The sequence below is a fragment of the Parasteatoda tepidariorum genome, chromosome 4 (genome assembly GCF_982258835.1).
Source record: "Parasteatoda tepidariorum strain Cologne lab strain chromosome 4, Ptep-v5.0, whole genome shotgun sequence".
Lineage (NCBI taxonomy): Eukaryota > Metazoa > Arthropoda > Arachnida > Araneae > Theridiidae > Parasteatoda > Parasteatoda tepidariorum.
In genome coordinates, this window is record NC_141758.1 from 116,985,014 (window position 1) to 117,005,619 (window position 20,606).

At 29.2% G+C, this 20,606-nt stretch overlaps 1 long non-coding RNA gene across 2 annotated transcripts in view; it reads right to left on the bottom strand.

Moving 5' to 3' along the window:
- Nucleotides 1–20,130, bottom strand: part of LOC147812626 (uncharacterized) — a 34,490-nt gene extending 14,360 nt beyond the window's left edge. The window contains exons 1-3 of one of the 2 annotated variants that reach the window (XR_015433327.1): nt 19,996–20,130; nt 18,080–18,266; nt 11,795–12,085 (exon numbers count right to left, since the gene is read on the bottom strand). This is a non-coding gene — a long non-coding RNA (uncharacterized LOC147812626). Of the gene's footprint in view, nt 1–2,439; nt 12,086–18,079; nt 18,267–19,995 lie in introns of those variants that run through there. The other variant, XR_015433326.1, reaches the window with a different exon arrangement.
- Nucleotides 20,131–20,606: the final 476 nt, after the last annotated feature.

The following is a 20,606-nucleotide window of genomic DNA, read 5'->3' on the forward strand; positions in this document are numbered from 1 at the left end:
AACAAAGTATAAGTTAGCCATGAAATTGCAGTAATATATGCAGGTAATTCAGTATAAATATTATTTGTATGCAAATTTTAGAAATAAAACGTCGTAGGTGACGTAAGTGTACGTAAACCTTGTGGGTCGGCAGGCGCAGGTCAAAGCTGCGATAAAAGGATGAAGAGCACCGTAGTTAAAGACATTCGCTGCAAGTGTAATTGATTTGTTTCGTGAAACATGTCTTCAAGAAATCATTTAGACGACTTTTTAATCGAGGAAGAATGATTAGGAAGCTTGAGGAGGGGCGTAGTGTGACCAGTGTCGCCAAAGAGTTCGGGATCAACAAAAGTGTTATTTCTCGTGCTTGGAATGCCTTTAAAACTACTGGTACAGCTGATCGGAAGGTTGGTGATGGCCGTCCAAGGAAAACAACACCAAGAGATGACCGTTACATTGCCCTCCAGGCGAAAAGAAACCGTTTTCAGTCAGCGAATGCGCTGCCACAAATAGGAAGTCAACTTTGAGCTTACCATCGAAGTGCGGATGATCATGTGACGTCTACAAATGCCAACCCTCATCTATCAAAAGGTACCTCAAGATGGAATAGAGTTAGCATGCTTTATATACTATTGAATTTACGTTTATGAATTGTAGTGGTAGTTACAAGTTCACTGAAACCCCACGTTAGTGTGAACAATAAAAACTATTCGCAATCATAAACACACAACCAGTGGTCTGAAAAACTACATTTTTGTAGTTTACAACAATTATAACTACTTTTCTACACAAATAGTTATCTACGACCTCTTTTTAAATGCAATGACTACAAACTACTTTCGAATTGTAGTGGCTACACATTTACTTTAATAAGACGAACGGGAGAACTTAATTTACACACATGTTGAAAATGATTTTGAATAAGATATTGGATTACATTAAATATAAGGGAATGTTTATTCGTGTTTACAAAAGCGAGTTTGTTATTCCGAAACACTTTAGAATTTGTTCACTTAACCTTTCTCGACAACGAATGTTTAATTTAAAAATTGCGAAATTATGAAATACTTGCAATTTTTTTTATTGTTTTATGCAATTTTATTTCGTAAAAGTAATAAAGTGCATCGAAAATAAGTCCCTTTCCTTTGAAATAATAATGTTTCACATTAGCATTTGAAAGTGTGAACAAAGTGATAATCTATTTTTCGTAATACCTAGTTTGAATATTAGTTATAAGTGACAGGCAAATTCTGTTAACGCTCAGCCACAGGGTCATTTTCATTGCATTCATGGACAGATCCGGGGAGATTTGTACCCATCAAAAAATTAATTTCGTTAGAAATTTCTAAATTAACCTAAAAAGTAGTTTCCAGGCATCACTGATTACTAAACTACAAAAAGTAGCGACTACGGTAGATTTTCACTATTGCAGTTAGGTGCAAAGCAGTTTGTTCTAAGTGTTGAATTATAGAGGGCAGCAGAAATTTGCATGGCGAACTGCAAAATCTTTGAACATTTTGAACGTCAAAAAAAATAATAATTTTAGAAAAATAAATTGATGCAGATTTTAATTTTTACAAAAGTTAAAGAATCTAAGCCTAGGTAATTGAAGTTTAATTACGGAGTAACTGAGATTTTACTCAAACAACGAATTACAAAATTCTCGCTTTATAATTTCTTAATATGTCTTATTTAAAAGTTCACTTTTAGAGAAAAGTTCAGTTATTTAAGGTTAGGAGGCGGACAAATTTTGCTTGATTTTTATTATATTATTTACCAAATATTTGCTTAAGTACGACCTTAAATCACAAGAATTTATGAAGCGATATATTAATTTAAAACTTTAATTTGTCAATTTTCCTCTGTTTAAACTAAAAGTAAACTTAAGTACTTAAAATATGATCGACTTACAGTACAAGTGACAAGTTTTTTTTATTCAAACAAATTGAAAATTTTTAAACTCATAAAAGGAAACAGTTTAGAAGTTCGTATCTCGTGGAAAAATTCGCCTAACAATGTAGCTAAAGGGCAGAGGTGAGGAACCAACACTTTGTTTGACTTTTAATTATACAAATTTACCTTTTTTTTAAAAATAAACTTAGTTATACCAATTTCGACCGAATCAGAAAAATTCATTTAAGGGAAAAATCTAAACTTTGAGACAGTTTAGAACCACATTAAACAGATAAGCTCTTTCAAAAAAAATTTGTGCTAAATCATTTAAGCTTAAGTCTCAAATCCAGAATTTCGTGTATTTCTTTATATTCATTATTAAAGTTGCCCTCGCAGCTTTTTGCCAATCAGTCTCAAGACATCTACAACATGTTACATTCATTTCAAATTGGCCCAAACTATTTTCATGTGAAAGCTGATTTTTACAGAAACCTCAAAAAATTGTATTCTTAGCGAGAGTGTTAAGTACAAAAATCCTTAATCATAAAATAAAGACAAAATCGAAAATTCATAACCAAAACAATTTTATTTATACTAAATATAAATACATAGACCAGTTAGATTTTTAAATTTGTTTTATTATATTTTAAGAATAATTGTTCCAACGCAAGATTAAATCTATAACCAAAATACATTTATTGAACATAGTATAGATAACATAGTAATATTTCTTTCAATTACAGCATTAGTTTCGAACACTAGTGTGTTACAATTATACATTATAAACATTTGTCACTAATTTGTTTCGTTAAAAAATTTAGTAAACAAAATCAGGATTTATATTTCCTTCATTAAAACATTAAGATAGATGATTAATAAATTCTAAAATTTCTGATATTAAATTTCTGACATTATTGATATCTGATATTAAATTTCTGACATTATTGATATCTGATATTAAATTTCTGACATTATTGATATCTGATATTTAAGCTAAACATTAACTTTATCTATCTTGTTAAACGGTTTGTCTATTTTAAAATCGAGCTCTACTGCATTATGTTCGTCGTATCGTTACGAAATTCTGCGATTAGAATGTTAAACTTTAAAAGTGAGTCAACTGTCATAAATTTAGAACATTTGTTATATTTAGATAGCTAATTATTTAAACTGGCATTTTTATTCAATTCTTTTAAATATTATATGCTTAACTGATTTAGATTAATTTTATAATAGCATATAATTGGAATAGTAGAGCTCTATATTAGAAGTTTTCTATTTAAAGTATGCGAGTTAAAGACAGGATGAAAGAGTTTGAAATAAAAATACAACACATCTTCCCTAATATAGCAGTTTTACAACGACATACATCAACAGCATTGACATTATGAAAAAATATATAAAAATTAATGAATCTTTTCAAGTACTCATATTTGATAGTATTAATTTCATTTTAAAGAATACGCAGAGATTATACATTTTACATTAAAGACGGATTATACATAAAAACTAAAAAACAGCAGAAAACGCTCCTAATATACAGTTCAGGTTGATGTCAATTTAACTGATACAAGATATTTAGAAAAGACTAACGTTTAGGATTTCAGTAAGCCTAAGTTGCGCCTCAGCGCAGAGCCAAAGTTGCGCATAGAAATAAAATATTATTTAATGTGAATTTAATAAAATGTACAAGTTAATGCAAGTAATAGAATTTTCCATGGGCTATAAAATTTAGGTTTTGCAAAAACCTAATTCTAAAAATATGCTGGTCCAAAAATATAAATTTAACTCAAATAAGAAATAATTTAAATATGTAGACATATTTCATAGTTACTTTAAAACATTGTAAAAATTATTAAATGCTAATTCTAAGCTATTAATCGGTCAGTAATGAAATTTGTTTTTATTAGATTTTAATAAAAGTACGAGTTAATTGTTACAGTTAATTTTCACTGAAACTTTGCAAAAATTTTAAAAATTTGCGAAAGTTTTATCATATTTATACAGATTTTAAACTTTTAGAAATCTAACAAGTATGATAGCTGTACTAGTTAAACTTTCGGCATAAAACTTTTAAATATTTGTTTAGCGATATCATCAAAATTGAGATTGTAGACTAAATCAATGATTACCTGTACACTATTCCCTGCTATCCAAAAGTTTCAACATTTTAAGCGCGTGAGATGCTACCTTTGCCCCAAAAGATCCTTCCTAAGGTCTATACAGTCTGATTACAACACTCTGCAATTAGGCTATTTTTCCAAAATTTAACTTGTCTGCTAAAGCTAGTAGCTCCTCTAACGGTTCGAATTGGCGAAGTTGGGAAAGTGTTACTCCTTTATTCACTGTTTTCCAACCTAACTACATAGAAAAACTGGTGTTTGCTAAGCGGAGAAGAATGCAAAACTAGACAAAGTTTTTAACCCAATGATGATCCTGCACTAAGTTAAAAAATAGAAGTTTGAGTAAAAAGTTCTTGATCATTTTACTTTGGAATTTCCTTATAATTAAAATTGCTATCAATTTATTGTATTTTGCAAACTAAATTACAACTCGTACCTTTATTAAAATCAAAACAGCACTGCCTGCCTATTCGAGCAGTACATAATTGCAGCTTAGCACATCAGGCACACAGATTTACACAACAGACAGGGTAGAATTTAAATAATTTAGAAAACTTGTATGAGCTGTCGACAAGTGCTGAGCACCTTAAGAAAACTCAGTTTACGTCAAATATTTATGCTTATAATTTAGACTAAAATATTTTAGTCTGAAACATTTTTAACAAAGCAAACCAGAATCTTTAAATCCAGCTTATCAACACAGATCACGTTACAGTTTGCATTGGTTCGTCCTTAGATCTTTAATTATAAAGTCATTTAAAAATATTCCACAAATTATAAATGCCTATAAATTTATCAGTATTGTTGATCATCTCATAGTCAAAACAGAAAAAAACTACCCGATAACGAATGTAGTTTGCTATAATAAACCCATGAATACTTAGTACTATGACCTGCGTACTTAAAATCTTATCTGTTAATGGATCTCTTTCTGTAGCTGAGCAACTACAAACCAATAAAAGAAAAGAGCAGATATTTCCTAAATATAACGGCATCAGAAGTTCCAAACTGCTTTTTAACTCGCTCAAATTTGTAATGATTAAAAATAAATTTTATATATCAAACTTAACATTATTTTCCCTTACTGATAACAAACACCGAAAATTTGCAAGCATTCCATATGGGACAGTCGAAAAATTTCAAATAAGGGTGAAAAGATTAGAACTAGGAGGGCAAACTGGTAGCATATAACTTTCGTCTAACAACCCTGGCAGCTAATAGACTGGTGTGGAACTTTTATTCTAGTTTAAATTTCATAAGATGCTGCCTTCTAATTGATTTATTCTGCCTCTTATATATTTTGCTTTCGCAAAAACAATTTTTAGAACTCATTAACACTTTAGTTTATTAGGAATCTACACTTTTTCCGCTTAGGAAAGGACACTAAGTTCATTAGAAAAATTAAGAGACCTGCAAAAGTAAGACTTGCATAAATATTTTGATTAATAAATGTGTTGTAGTTTCTACTCGATTGCATCATTGAACACAGCGAAAACTGGTGTATTACAGGATAACATTGCCTTGAATGGGGAAAGTGAGTTAAGAAAAGGTGCACTGACTACTATGTGGTATTGAGGATAACTGCTTGGGCTTTGTAGATATTTGGTTCACATTTTGTTTTGACTATCTCTTAAATGTTAAGATTTTATCAGTAAAATTTTTTAAAGTTATTAAGATAAAACATGATTCTAAGAATAAAGTTTTCCTTTAACTCTATTTCTAGCGCAAAACTAGCTAAAGAAACTAAGAGAAGTTTATTATAAATACTCAAAATATTTAAATTGCAAAGGTCAAGTTTGAAAGTCCCCAGGAACGGTACAAATTATAACGCTCAGCTTTCACAATAAAGTAATAAATTATTTTGTAAGATATTGAGTATTTATTTCTTTATAGAGTGATTTGTTTTACTAAAAATTCCCCGTTTCTAAAAAAAATTTAGATTTTGTAACTTTAAACTAGTAGGTAAGGTATTTGAAAAAATTCATAATGTATTCCTTAAAATAAACAGACTGTTCTACATACTATTTGACTTTCAGTAAGCCTGATGTACTGTAATGGTTAAAATTTTTCAAAAGTGATTATTAAATCTCAAAAACTAAATGCGGCTCCTATTATGAAAAATGTAATTCACCTATTTCTGAATGATTATGTTCTAAACGAAAATAAAGAGCTTATTTCACTACTGAAGCAGCAAGTTAGTGTTAAGGTAATGTTAAAGTAAGTTAAGTGATTAGTAAATTAGGTATTATTTGCTACTTCAGTTGCAAAAATAAGACTAAACTTTCTACAAACTTACGAAAATTTTTGGCAAGATTTAAAAAATTTAAATATCATCAATCTTTAATATAAAATAGCATTTAAGTACTTTGATAAAAAATTTCTTACAATTCGTAAAAATTTAAGAATCTGACAGTTTTTACTTTTAACGCGTATTTTCTAAAGTTGTTTTACATTATGTATCCCAAATTTTACATTAATCTAAAAGCAATATTTTTATTCAAATTTTATTTTTAACGTCAACTTTACCGAGTCTATATACATTGGTTTTAATATTGATATTTTAATTGCCAGTTTCTGTATGTAGAACAGTAAACATGTTTATTTAACTCCCTCTGTTTCCTGAGTATGTTTAATAGTTAGCTTTTAATCTTGTTTCGTAAACTAGATATTTTAAATCTTATATTACAAGTTTAACTATACTAATTCTGTATTTATGAATTGAAAATTTTTAATTTAAATCCTTTAAATTACTAAAACTTATTCACAATAAGTACATTATATTTGGATAAATTTACGTGATGCAAAAGTTTTTGAAAATTATATTTTAAATGGTATTTGTTTTTAAAGACAAATTAAAGATATTTCAATGGGTAATTGTTATTCAAGAGCTTTCGATAATATTTTCCTACTTTATGAAATTTGCACAACATAATTATTAAATCGGTTTATATTTATTGCTGATTTAATTATTTGATTGTAATGATATCTATCCTAAAGAACTAAAGTTAAGACTAATTCAGAAAATAACTGCATAAATTTTAGATCTTTATATTAAATCCGTTAACAATAAAATTTTCATTGGATTATATGATAAGAGATTTTAACTTAAATGTTATTAGTTTGACACATTTTAATTCCAACCTTTACTTTAAGATTTTTAAGAATATTGTGATTAGTCAAATTCCTAGGTTTAAATTTATTTGTAATAATAAAGCGGAATTTCTTTCAGCTATAGGGACTTTCAGGATTACCTTAGAGAATAATAATTTTTTTAATTACTACAATCAGGCAGATCTTTGAGAAAACCAAAGAGTATAACATTGACACATACCACTTACTTATTGACTTTAAAGCTGCCTACGACAGCATCAACCGAGGAAAATTACTTGAGGCTATGTTGGAGTTTAACATACCAAAGAAGCTAATCAGCCTCACAAGAATGACACTCAAAAGAGTTTCGTGCAGAATAAAAATCTCGTCAAGTCTCTCTGAACCATTCTTCACCGAAAAAGGCCTGAGACAGGGTGATTCCCTTTCTTGCCTGCTATTTAACATAGCTTTAGAAAAGGCCATTAGAGACTCCGGTATCAACATAAATGGAACAATCTTACAAAGAACTGTCCAACTACTCGCTTTTGCTGATGATATCGACATAGTTAGAACAAAATGCTCAGCCATTGACGCTTTTGTAGCGCTTGAGAGTGCGGCGAAGGAGATGGGACTAGTTATAAATGCTGACAAAACCAAGTTTTTGATCGCAACAAATAAAACTCTTGATCGATTTCCTCTGGAGATAATGACTTACTCTTTTGAAACTGTTAACCAGTTCAAGTACTTAGGAACCTTGATCTCTAGCCACGACAACCTGAAATTCGAAATAAATAACAGAATTTTCATGGCTGACAGAAATTTCAACGGCCTCAGAAACCAACTCAAATCCAAGTTCATCAGTGTGAAGACAAAGTTAAACATCTACAAAACTTTAATCAGGGCTATAGTTACGTATGGAAGTGAGTGCTGGACCCTAAACAAAACAGAGGAAAAACTGCTAATTTTTGAAAGAAAAACTTTGAGGAAAATCTTTGGATCTCTTCAAGAGAATAACGTAAGGAGAATTCTTTACAATCACGAAATTTACAAAAAATGACAAATTCGGTGGGACCGACAATGTGAGAACTATTAAAGCATCACGCATTAGGTGGCTGGGCCACCTCTTCAGAAATTCTGATGCCGTCCCTGCCAAAAAAGTGACTTTTTCCACAATTTAAGGGACGAGACGTAGGGGACGGCCACCTACAAGATGGATAGACGACGTTGAAAGGGACATCAAGCTATTAGGAGTCAACCGATGGCGGGCCGTCGCACCGGACAGGGCCAGATGGAGGAAAATCTGCGAGTCAACCTTGGCCTGTGAAAGACTGTTGCGCTTATGAAGAATTATGTTTAAATTCAACATATTTTAAAAACGTTCAAATAGTTTAGCCGATATTGAAGGCCGCATAAATAGGTCTATGCGGTGAAATTTAGGATTTTCTTTTCCAAAGCAGCTGGTATCACATTTTAAGAAAAAAAAGAATATTTTTATTCATTGAATATCTGTGTTTCAGTTTAAGATTTTCAAATAAGGGTAAACACTTTATTTATAATATTTTCTAACTGATTTGGCAATTTATATTTTATTTTGATTTGGTTACATTAACTGTGACTGCAGCTATTTTTTTTTATAAGTGGGCGTATCATTTTCAAGTCTTACTATGCACTTTATAGTAGTGTTTGCTAGTTCATTATTTTGCTGTACTTTTGTACTTTTCAATTCTTATGATTTTCTCTTATTTCTTTATCCATTATGGGGCCTCAGGGCACTTAACAGTTGTGGTTTTTCGCCTGACAACAGAAAGGCTCCTGTGTGTCGACAGGCAGTGCGTCGCCTGATTAAGTGCTGTTCTGCCAACACACATATGTTTTATTGCTTTTTCCTGTATTTTTTTAAATATCTAAATTAAAATATTCTGTTTAGGAAAACTGGTGTATTACAGGATAACATTGTATTGAATGGGGGAAGAGAGTTAAGAAAAGGTGCACTGTCTACGTAAACAACTTTATTGGTATTGTGGATAACTGCTGGTGATTTGTAAATATTTGGTTTACATTTTGTTTTGACTATCTCTGAAATGTTAAGAATTTATCAGAAAGTTTTTTAAAGCTACTAAGACTAAGATAAAACATGATTCTATGAATAAAGTTATCTTTTATCTCTATTTCTAGCGCAAAATTAACTAAAGAAACTAAAAGAAGTTTATTATAAATACTCAAAATATTTAAATTGCAAAGGTCAAGTTTGAAAGTCCCCAGAAACGATAAAAATTATAACACTGAACTTTCACAATAAAGTAATAAATTATTTCGTAAGATATTAAGTATTTATTTCTTTATTGAGTATGATTTGTTTTACTAAAAATTCACCGTTTCTAAAAAAAATTTGATTTTGTAACTTTAAACTATTAGGTATTTGAAGGAATTCTTAATGTATTCCTTAAAATAAACAGACTGCTCTACATACTATTTGACTTTCAATAAGCCTAGTGTATTGTTTAAAATTTTTCAAAAGTGATTATTAAATCTCAAAACTAAATACGGCTCTTATTCTGAAAAATCTAATTAACCTATTTCTGAGTGATTATGTTCTAAACGAAAATAAAGAGCTTATTTCACTACTGAAGCAGCAAGTTAGTATTAGGGTAATGTTAAGGTAAGTTAAGTGATTAGTAAATTAGGTATTATTTGCTATAGTAAATTAGGTATTATTTGCTACTCCAGTTGCAAAAATAAGACTCAACTTTCTACAAACTTACGAAAATTTTTGGCAAGATTAAAAAAATTTAATTATCATCAATCTTTAAAAATATAAAATAACATTTAAGTACTTTGATAAAAAAATTTCTCACAATTCGTAAAAATTTAAGAAACTGGCAGTTTTTACTTTTAACGCGTATTTTCTAAAGTGGTTTTAAATTATGTATCCCAAATTTTACATTAATCTAAAAGTAATATTTGTATTCAAATTTTATTTTTGACGTCAACTTTACCAAGTCTATATACATTAATTTTAATATTGATATTTTAATTGCCAGTTTCAGTATGTAGAACAATAAACATGTTTATTTATTTAACTCCCTCTGTTTCCTGAGAATGTTTAATATTTTGCTTTAAATCTTGTTTTGTAAACTAGACTTTTTAAATCCAATATTAAAGGCATAAGTATACTAATTCTGTTTTATGAATTGAAATTTCTTAATTTAAATCCATTAAATTACTAAAACTTATTTATATTAAGTAAACTATAATGTGTTTGTATCCTAGTCCAGTCTAAGCTTTTAATTTCAACCTGCAAATAATTCTGAGCTATAAATTAGTGAAACATGTAAATTGAGTATTTTTAAATGATTTTATTCAGAACGATTTCAGTGTATTAAGTCTTAGTGTGGAATTTTTTGTGTGGCAAAATTAGCATCCGTTTGGTATGACATTTCATTTGGCTCCGTATGATTTATTACGTTTAACAATCTACAACAAAGCAGTACTCAACAAATTGAAGACAAAACCAAGTAAATGTGGAAACTTTTGCACATGGAGTTTTTAACTTTTAGCTTGAAAGCCAAAAGTGTTGCAAAACCGATTGAATTAGCGCAAAAAACACATTCATAAATTATGTAATTCGAGTTTTCGCGATTACGATATTGAATTTAAAATTTGTATTTAATTGTTTTCTACGAAATAAAAACTAAAGTTTAAAATTTTAATTGTGCCAACTATTTATGCTCATTATATATAAATTTAGCAGTTTTTGAAAAACTTAGTGTTGCGATAATTCTCAAGTCCAAATTATTGTACTAAATTACAATTGTTCTACTTTATTTTAATGTTTTCTGTAATTAAAGTATTAGACACAAAAATATACTACACAGCTAGGCAGTTATCGAAACTGCTAACGTTGTCTTTGATAATTTCTCACTTGTTTATTTTTAAATAACTAATCTTTTAGTTTCATATCTTACACTTTAAAATAGGGACTACTTAAAAATAAAAGACACAAAACTAAATAGAAATTTGAGGAAAGTCGTTATGAAACTTCAGAAAAATGAGATCACTGAAAAAAAACTCGTTTTCGCTACTATAGGCCAAAATTATACGTCGCAAAAGAAAACAAAAGCTTAAATTAACAAGTCATGTTAGAATTTAAACACTTTTACATCAGAATGCACGTTAAATATTCTAAAAAATTCGGTGCATACGTTTTCTAACCAATTTTTTTTTTAATAAGCAATTGAGACCCGGATAAAATTATTTTTTGAAATCGGGGTGATATTTGTTTATAAATATAGTGATACAATTAAGTTTAACAGAGTGAATATTCTACTGTTGAGGATACTGTGTGCCTGAAGATGAAATAGATAAATGGGAGTCTTAAGAAACCAGTTAACAGAAATGTCCAAAAAATCATATTAATTTGTTCGCAATTGTGATAAATTTGAAAAGTAGATATAAAAAAAATATTTATCGAGATACCTTTTCTGAAAGTTATCTTAAGGCAAAAGCTGCTAAAATATTAAAGCCAAAATAAAACTTATATTAACTGAATATGTTACTTAGCTTAAATTTTTAAAAGTTAATTTATATTTTCAAAAACAATAGAAATTAATATCTATAATATCCGTATCAAAATTAACATCTTACAACTATAAATTTGTGAAAAGCATGGAAAATACAGGAAAACTAGTCAATAAAAATAACAAAAAGACCTGGATGGAACAGTTTCATTTGAGACAGAAGATAACTGTAGTTGGTCCTGAAGTCTTGGAAAGAACATCAAACAATCAGTGGTGGCAAACAATCAGAATTTAGAAGGAGCAGTCAGTGGTGGCAAACAATCAGAACTTAGAAGGAGCAGTCAGTGGTGGCAAACAATCAGAACTTAGAAGGAGCAGTCAGTGGTGGCAAACAATCAGAACTTAGAAGGAGCAGTCAGTGGTGGCAAACAATCAGATCTTAGAAGGAGCAATCGGTGGTGGCGGCAATTTTTAGCAACAATTCTGAAAACAAAAATATTGGTCACTTTCTAATGTATGTAAGAGAACAATGGCTAATTTAAGTGTTCAATACACCAAAAATTTTGATGTATTGCAACACCAACAATGATGGCAACTATCTCACAGATAAGTGGTGCAGTGAAACACCATACGGATGTTGGGGTTGCATTACACCAAAAATGTTCTCATACACTACTTTACGCAAAGTATTGTTCAGCATCAAAATTTATAAAGTAAAACCCCCAGAAAAGACCACCTATATGTAGCTACCTCCGTTAACGAACACTTTTGGGAGCCATTTGTTTAAAATAGTTCTATCCTTTATAACTTTATTTTTTATCTGTCTTTGAACAGCCGACCCAATTTTGGGCTTACGACTACTAATGCTCAACCCCCTAGACTTTTAATTTTGAACCCAATCCAGAAGACAAGGAAACTCCTGGATCAGTATCCCAGAGGTATTGATTTGTGATGGGAACATTGAGGACTTTGAGACTACAGATTTAACGTGCATCAGTCACCATTTACTACACGGGGAATCTTCGGCCGGCTGGGATCGAACCCACGAACTCTTAGATTAGGGCTTAGTGCCCTACCAGCCAGACTGTCCCGGCTTAATCCTTCATAATGGTAAATTTGTTTCAACACATAATTGTATCAATATGGACCATTTTTATTGATGCTAAATTTCTTCATCGATCCTGTGTTTCTGAGGCCAACACAAGTGATCTTTCCTCATCATCCCTAGCAGCAAAATGACTCTTTTGAACCAATATTCACGAATATTTGTTCAATACGGGTTCAGAGGGCAGTTATTTTTCTGATATTGGCCCGATACAGAATTGTCCGATTCAAACGATATTTTACAGCCACTTTACAGCCCATATCGGCCCTATATAGAGTTCAGATTCACCCGATATTTTACAGTCATTATATAGTGTTAAATCTAGACATTCTAATGTTGGTCCCTCAGTGCATGTTCTTATATGATTCATATTGAGCCAATTTTGAGCCCAGCTGGGGCCAAGAAAAAATTGTTACTAGGGATGAGATGACACTGACTAAAATTAAAATAGTTTTAGAAACATCATGTACTTTCAGCATTTTGAAGTCAGTGGTAACCCCTAAGAACACGCAGCACTGTGGTCGGTGCGAGCTGGGTGCGGAATTCGTATAGACCAGCTATCGCTGGAATTCGAATACAGTACACCTCATTTGAAGGCAAACGTTCTGTACTCTGAGCCATCATGACTCAAGTTTAAAATATTTTTATCTCATTGTTTAGATTTCATACGAGCGTTGTAAGACATGAAGAAAGTACTGGTTTTTATCGTACAAAACTCTTCTCAAAAACTAAATTGTTTAAGTAATACAAAGAGATTTTTGCTAACAATCTTATTAAATTTTATAAAACTTAAATTAGAGTGTTTTGAAAGCACTATTACAAGAGCCAATCTGTACATTAGCATAAAGTTTTATAGTTCTAATTGGAAAAAAAATTAAACTTATTTCAAAGTTTAAAAATAGTGCTTAAAAAGTCTGAAAAACTTTTGCAGAACATAAGCACCATAAAATTTTTTAACACATGTGTATTAGCAGGACAGTACTGCATCAGTGGAAACACTACCTGCTAACATACAAGAGCCTTTGTTAGTGGTGAAACCAAGTACTGACAGTGCCTCGAGGCCCCCCATTATGGAAAGTCAAATAAAAAGCAAACTCATATAGAATGCTTATAGAATAGCTTACAGAATATACAACGCGTTCACTTAAATATATTGGGCAAATAGGTACTGAGTTTAAATAATCGTATTAACAGTCATAGATAAGTCAAAAAGCTTTCATAAACACAATAACTCTGATATTGAAATTGTTTCTTTTCAAAAGCATTCTTTTAAAGAATATTAATATTGTTAAAAATAGTGATGATTTAAATTTAAAATTAGATTATGTGAAAACATTTTTATTTGTAAATTAAAACTTTAAACCCCCTATGCGCATAAGTAAATTAAATGAAGATAACCTAGATTCAAATAATGTGTGCATTTATAATAAATTGAACACTTGATAATCATTTTTCAATTAAATTGAGAGGATGCAGGGGTAAAAGAAAAAGATAAAAATAAATTTAATTTGGTATTTTAAAACTTTGTGTTTATTAGATGTCAATGAATTTAACATTAAAAAGATTAGGAGCTTCATTTTTAGTAATAAAATTTTGTGTTGAAATGGATGAACATTTAAAAATTGTGAAAATTTTCTACCCCCCGAGTTTAAATACATAGTATTAGATCTTATTTAATTTAAACTTGCAGTCAACAACTGATTTTTTAAATATTTCTAAAATTAAAAAATAATTTAGTTATTAATTTTATTAATTTTCTTGATAAAGATTTTGAAGGATGTTTACTACCTATGACTGTTGATAACCCTATTGTTTCCCAATTAAAGATAAGAGTTTGCTTAAGATATTGTAGGACTTTATAGAAGAGAATTTGTAGTTATTATTTCTATAGCAAAAATTTAAACGATTTAGAGAATATTTGTTTATGTAAGCTACAGCATTTTAAAGATTTTGTTAATAACAATTTTAGCACATTGTCACAGGTGACCTTAACCTAATCAGAAAAGATTTTTAATTTCTCATGGGGCTTGGGACTAAGTTTAGACCAAGGAAGAAATATCACTTAAATTGTATTCTTGCTTCAATCAGTATGGATTTAGATTGTTTTATTGCAAAATGCTCAAGAATATTTAATTAGCCTATAGAGGGATTTAGTTCATGGAAATTTTATTTTAAATGATTTTTTAAATTAAATTTTTTGAACAATATAAACTACCAGGGTTATTATTTTAATTCTGATATTAAATCTATTTAGGAATTAATATAATTGTAATATATGTGTTTTTGACATAGTTTCTAATAATTTTCGCTTTATTTGCAAAACATTTTTTATAAACATTTAATGAGTAAGGAATATGATAGTACTTTTGTCAAAATTAATCATTCTAAAAACGAATTCGATAATCGAATATTAGCCAATTCCAAGAAAATAGGTTTAAAGATAAATAGCATTAATTATCCTTATTTACTACAATTCAATTCCACAAAACACAGGTTAAATTTTGATTTGTAACTTGCAGTACTAGCTGTTCCGCTTGTGGTCAAATTTTTTAAAATTATTTAAACATTATTTAAATAAGATTATTTCAAGTGATAAGCATTGTTAATAACAAAAACGTTATTAAATATTTGAAATATAATATCTGTTCTTACATGTGATTTTATAAATCTTTTCACGAATATACCACACAATAATAATTTAAGGAATATTTGATAAATATTTGAATAATGAGGACATTAATGCGGATGACAGGATAAATTTATGTAAGAAGCACTTTTGAAAATTATTTGTTTTTACAGACAAAGTATTTCAATGGGTAATTGTTTTTCAAGTGCTTTTGCTAATATTTTCTTACATTTTTATTAACAAAAATATTTACAATAATTTATTAATTGGGTTAATATTTATTGCTGATTTAATTATTTTTTATTGTAATAATTGATTTAAAAGATATTTATCCTAAAGAACTAGATTTAATTGAGACTGATTCAAATGAAAGCTGCTCTTTTTTAGATCTTGATATCAAACTTCATCATCAGAAAAGTTTCATTTGATTCTACGATAAAAGATTTTAAGTTTAATGTTATTAGTTTAACAGATTTTGATTCTAACCTTTACTTCAAGATTTAAGAATATTTTGCGTGATCAAGTGATTAGATTTAAATTTGTAATAATAAAAGATTTTCTTTCAGCCATTGGGAATTTCAGGATTACAAAAGAGAATAATAATTTTTCTCTTAATTACTTTAACTATGGATGTTCTTATTCAAAATCCAATAATTCGGCCGATATTTAAGCCCGCATAAATAAGCCAATGCGGCAAACTTTAGGATTTTATGTTCCAGATGCCAGCACCTTTTTAAAAAATGTTTACTTATTGAATGTTTTTCAAGAAGCACTTTATTTCTAAAGTTTTCTTAATGATTTGGCAATTTATATGTTATTTTGATGTGGCTATTCTCTTATTTGTGGGCATTTCTTATGTCTTATTTTTAAGTCATTACTAAGACTTACTTTATGATTGTCATTTATTTTTGCACTTACATTTTTCTAATAGCTTTTTCTTGTTTGACTTCCCATTATGGGGTCTCTGGTCAGTTTTTGATGTCACCACCGGCAACATGCTAACACACATATCTTTAAAAATTTCATGGTTTTCTGCTGGAGTTGTTTATCTGGTTTTTTAAATTAAAATAAAACAAATTTGGATTTAGATGCTTTCAGCTCTTTTCGATTTGATTTGATTTATTGATTTACTTATTTTGTCTTTTTCTGAATTTGTAAATTAGTTTCATTCTTTGATTAAGTATTGATGAGTGTTTGAAATTAATGAGATAATACAACTGAATTTAAATTCATAAATGTTTATTGGCTCGGTAAAGAGAATTTAGAAAATAAAAAATTGTACCCAGGTTATTAAGAAATCAGATTAAGAAATTTATTAAGAAATCAGATTACCTCATAAATTAAATCAAGGTGAAACTTGATAAATCGATAAATTTTAGAGTTTTTTCCAGATGTTTCAACATTTCGACCATTAGGAAGTGCAATAAAATCACTTTAAAAATTTTTTTTGAAATGAAAATTTTAAATAACTTTTTCAAGCAGACTAAATTAAAAATGTCAAGTCAGATCTAAAACCAAAACCTTAGTATTCGAGGTCTCTAGTAAGCCATAAATTGACGGAATCTGGAAATTCTCTAGTACAAATCTATTATTTGAGAAGAATAGTTTGTCGAAAAGATTGCAAATTTAGATTGACTAAATTCCCTTTTGATTTCTCTTTGACGGTCAGAAAAATTCTCACTTTGTTTTGCTATTAAGAGTCACTAATTAGAAAGTTTATGGCAATAAAATTTAGAAATAAATTTTTGTTCAGTAGTCAGAAAATTTTAAACTTTAATTACTGTGCACGGAGTTTCATAAAAGATTTGATAGTTCTAGCTAGTCAGAAAGTGATTAAGATTCAATCCTCAAATACAATAAAAAAGCTAAATTATTTAAAACTGAGTATTAAGATATTAAGTTTTACAAGACCTGGTCTTAAAGTCATAGCACGTTAATTGAGAATTTTTCAAAAAGTATTTTCAGAGAATAGACTAGCTCTGAAACGTCAAATAACTTTTAGAAAACTTCTTTCGGTTTAATAATTTATTTTTACATTTAATTTGAGATTTAAATGCATAATTTTTTTAACCTTTTGAATTGGAAACGCAAACTAAATTTATCAGTTTACTTTAAAATATGATTGTTGGATTAATCATTTTTGTAAAATTTTAGATTTTTAGATTTTAGCAATTCTGTACGAAAAGAAAAAAACTTTAAATTTAGGCTCATATTTTTTGAATAACTTATAATTTACAAGTTTACTATTTTAGATGAGTGAAGTTTGAAGTTCAGTTTATGCAATTCTATCAAATTTAATTATATTACTTTCCTAAAACTAAGGAGACTATCTTAAAACTTACGATATAATTCAGTGGCTTCGTATTTTGAATGTCAGGGAAAATTTTTTTTACCGGAGATTAAAAGTTTAAGAAATAGCAATTATGCTTTAAATATTTGGTACGCTGTGTGTTAGATCTAAAGAAGCTAAAAAAAACTAAAATCCCAAGATGATTTCAAACAAGTAAAGCAATCAAACAAACATAGTTTTTACTCTAATCATTGACTTACTACTATCTTTTTTTTTTACGTCCAACAATTTAGCGTGGAATGAAACATTTCAACATTTTCTTAAATTAAGCATTTGAATTAGCATTTAGAATTAAACATTTGTATTACATTAGCAAATCTAATTTTACAAACTGGCAAAAATGACTTAAGAATATTACACTGGTAAGGGTTATAACAACAAGAAAAAATGCCCTACCTTTGTTTTCTTCATGTTTTTTTTTCAGATCCATCAAACGTTCCTTGTAGTCTCCTTACAAACATTCTGTTTTCACAATCCGTATTGTAGTCTTATCTCTAGTTAAAATTTCTCCCCACAAACACGCTTTTCACCATCTTCATTTCCATACAAATTCTACTTTCCACAGAAATCATTGCCATGTGAACTGAAAGAAATAATATCATAAAGAGTCTTTACTTTTAAAAAACTAAAATTGCAGATACTTAAATCATAAAATAGTATTTTGATCTGTCGAAAAGGGAGCTATGAATTTTCTAAAACTACGTAAATCTGTTTGAAATCAGAATTTTCGGTAGAGTATGAGAAAAATACAAATTAGTGCAGATAATCTTCAATATTTTTTTTAAACAAAATTACTTGTTGACGTACTTCTAAAGCTTCCACCAGAATTATTGTTAAAAAAACTGAACTTTAAATTGTTTCTTCTAGATAGTTTGGGCAATAAGTTAATACATTGATGTGAAATGTTCCCACAACGTTATTCATTTTTTAGAAAGACCAATTACCTGAACTTAATTAACATATGGCGTAAAATAAACAAATAACTTGAGACCGGAGATAAAAATAATGACAAATTAGATGTTTACTTAGAAATATGTAGCTTAAAGGTAAATTCATAAGTGCAATAAAATTAAAAAATAATTTTTAAAATTTTAGCGTGTCTTAGAAATTTTAGGATATTTGTATAGTGTATTTCTTCACATTCTGTCATTAAACGAAAAAAACTAGACTAATAAGATGTGGCATAGAATTTCACTAAAAGTAATACAGTTTTCGACCAACGACTAAATTCTAATATATTTTTACATAAACGATTGTTAGTAAAAGCATAAAGAAAAACGATCCTAACATATTTTCAGTAATAAAATTGTACCAAAAGTCCTAAAATATATTGAACGCTGGGTTTTAAGACATGTTATTAAAGTTACCTAATAATTCCTGTATTTTCTTAAATAATGAAAAACCTGGATACTCTTATAAACGTCTGCTTCCGAAGGTGACTAAAGTTTTGAAAGTTCGTATCTGCTGCGATACGGTATTAATTGTTGCTGGTCACTGACTAAGATTAGATTTAGAAAAACTCATTTTCTAACTACTGTTACAGCAAGTGCGAGAAAGCGAATGAAATTTTTTTTAAGAATAAGTTAATTTGTTTTCGTAAAGTAAAAAGCAATGAGAAAGTAAATACTAAGAAGTATTGTAAAAGTATTGTAAAAAGTAATTCACTAAGTATTGCAAAATTTTAATTAGGATCAATTTAAAAGGAGCAAAACCTAGAGTCAAAAATTAATTTTTGAACAGTTTTCCAAAAAATTATTTGTCAAAATAAATAGTTTAACCAGTCTATAAAAAAGACAAGAGCTTGAAAATAAGAAATAAGTTTGATTTATCCATTTAGAATTCGTGCAATTTTTTTGGCACAAACTACAGAACGTTATGAATATTTGACATATTTTAAACATAATTTGAACATAAATATTTGTACACCGATATCATATTTTAAATATTTTTCTCGAATCTAAAATCAAGTATTAAGTATAGCCAATTTCTTCTAATTAAATTCTGAATATGATGTACATATTAGGGTTATAAGGATAATATTAAGAGTAATTATTTAGCGTGCAGTAAAAAAAAAAAATGAGGATCATTTACTTCATGATTATAAAGTCGAAATAGCTTAAAAAGAACAAGTCTAACACTTTATGGAGGAATAAACTACTTATTTTATACTCCTTGAATACCCAAGAAAATAAACTGAAATACATTAAACTTCAAAACCAGTTTATAAGTATAATCCTGTAAAAAGTTTGAATTTGGTCCTGCTAATTTAAAAAGAAAATACTAGATATAACTTGTAATGATAGTAAACTTACCTAATACGATTAAACTTGGTAATTTTTAGTGCCCACTAACTTCAGTAGGAAGGCATATTATTAGTTAGCTTTTGCAGCACTCGTGGGCGAAGAAAAGGCGAACACATGCGTTTTTATATAGGTTTTAAAAAAATGTGCGTGAGATCATTTCCGGCTACTTGTTTTTGTTAATTAATGAAATTTTATGTGCCTAGATCCTAGTGCTGGAAGTATTGTCCTTCTGATAACGCTCGTATCACAATGGACTGATCGTAAAGACACGGTTCCCAGTAGAACACCGAGGTCAAGCATCACTTTCTGGCAGTCAGTAAGCGGGTGGGTGACCCCTTCGATCAGCCACCGTAGGGACCAAGGGTGCGCGGTATCGGTCCAGTGCTCGACTTCAAGCGCAGGTCGTCGGGCTACCAAAGCAAGGAACCAATCCTGTTTCGGCAGAGAGGAACAAAATTGCGATGACACATCCTAGGAACATCCTGAGGTATGTATCATAGCCAATAGCCCATTGTGCAGCGCTAGTGCGACGTAAATAAAATACCTACCGACCTTCTGATAACGTTGTGGGCCGTAAGCTAGATATTTCTTTGGGTTCCTTATTTAGTAATTTCTGATCA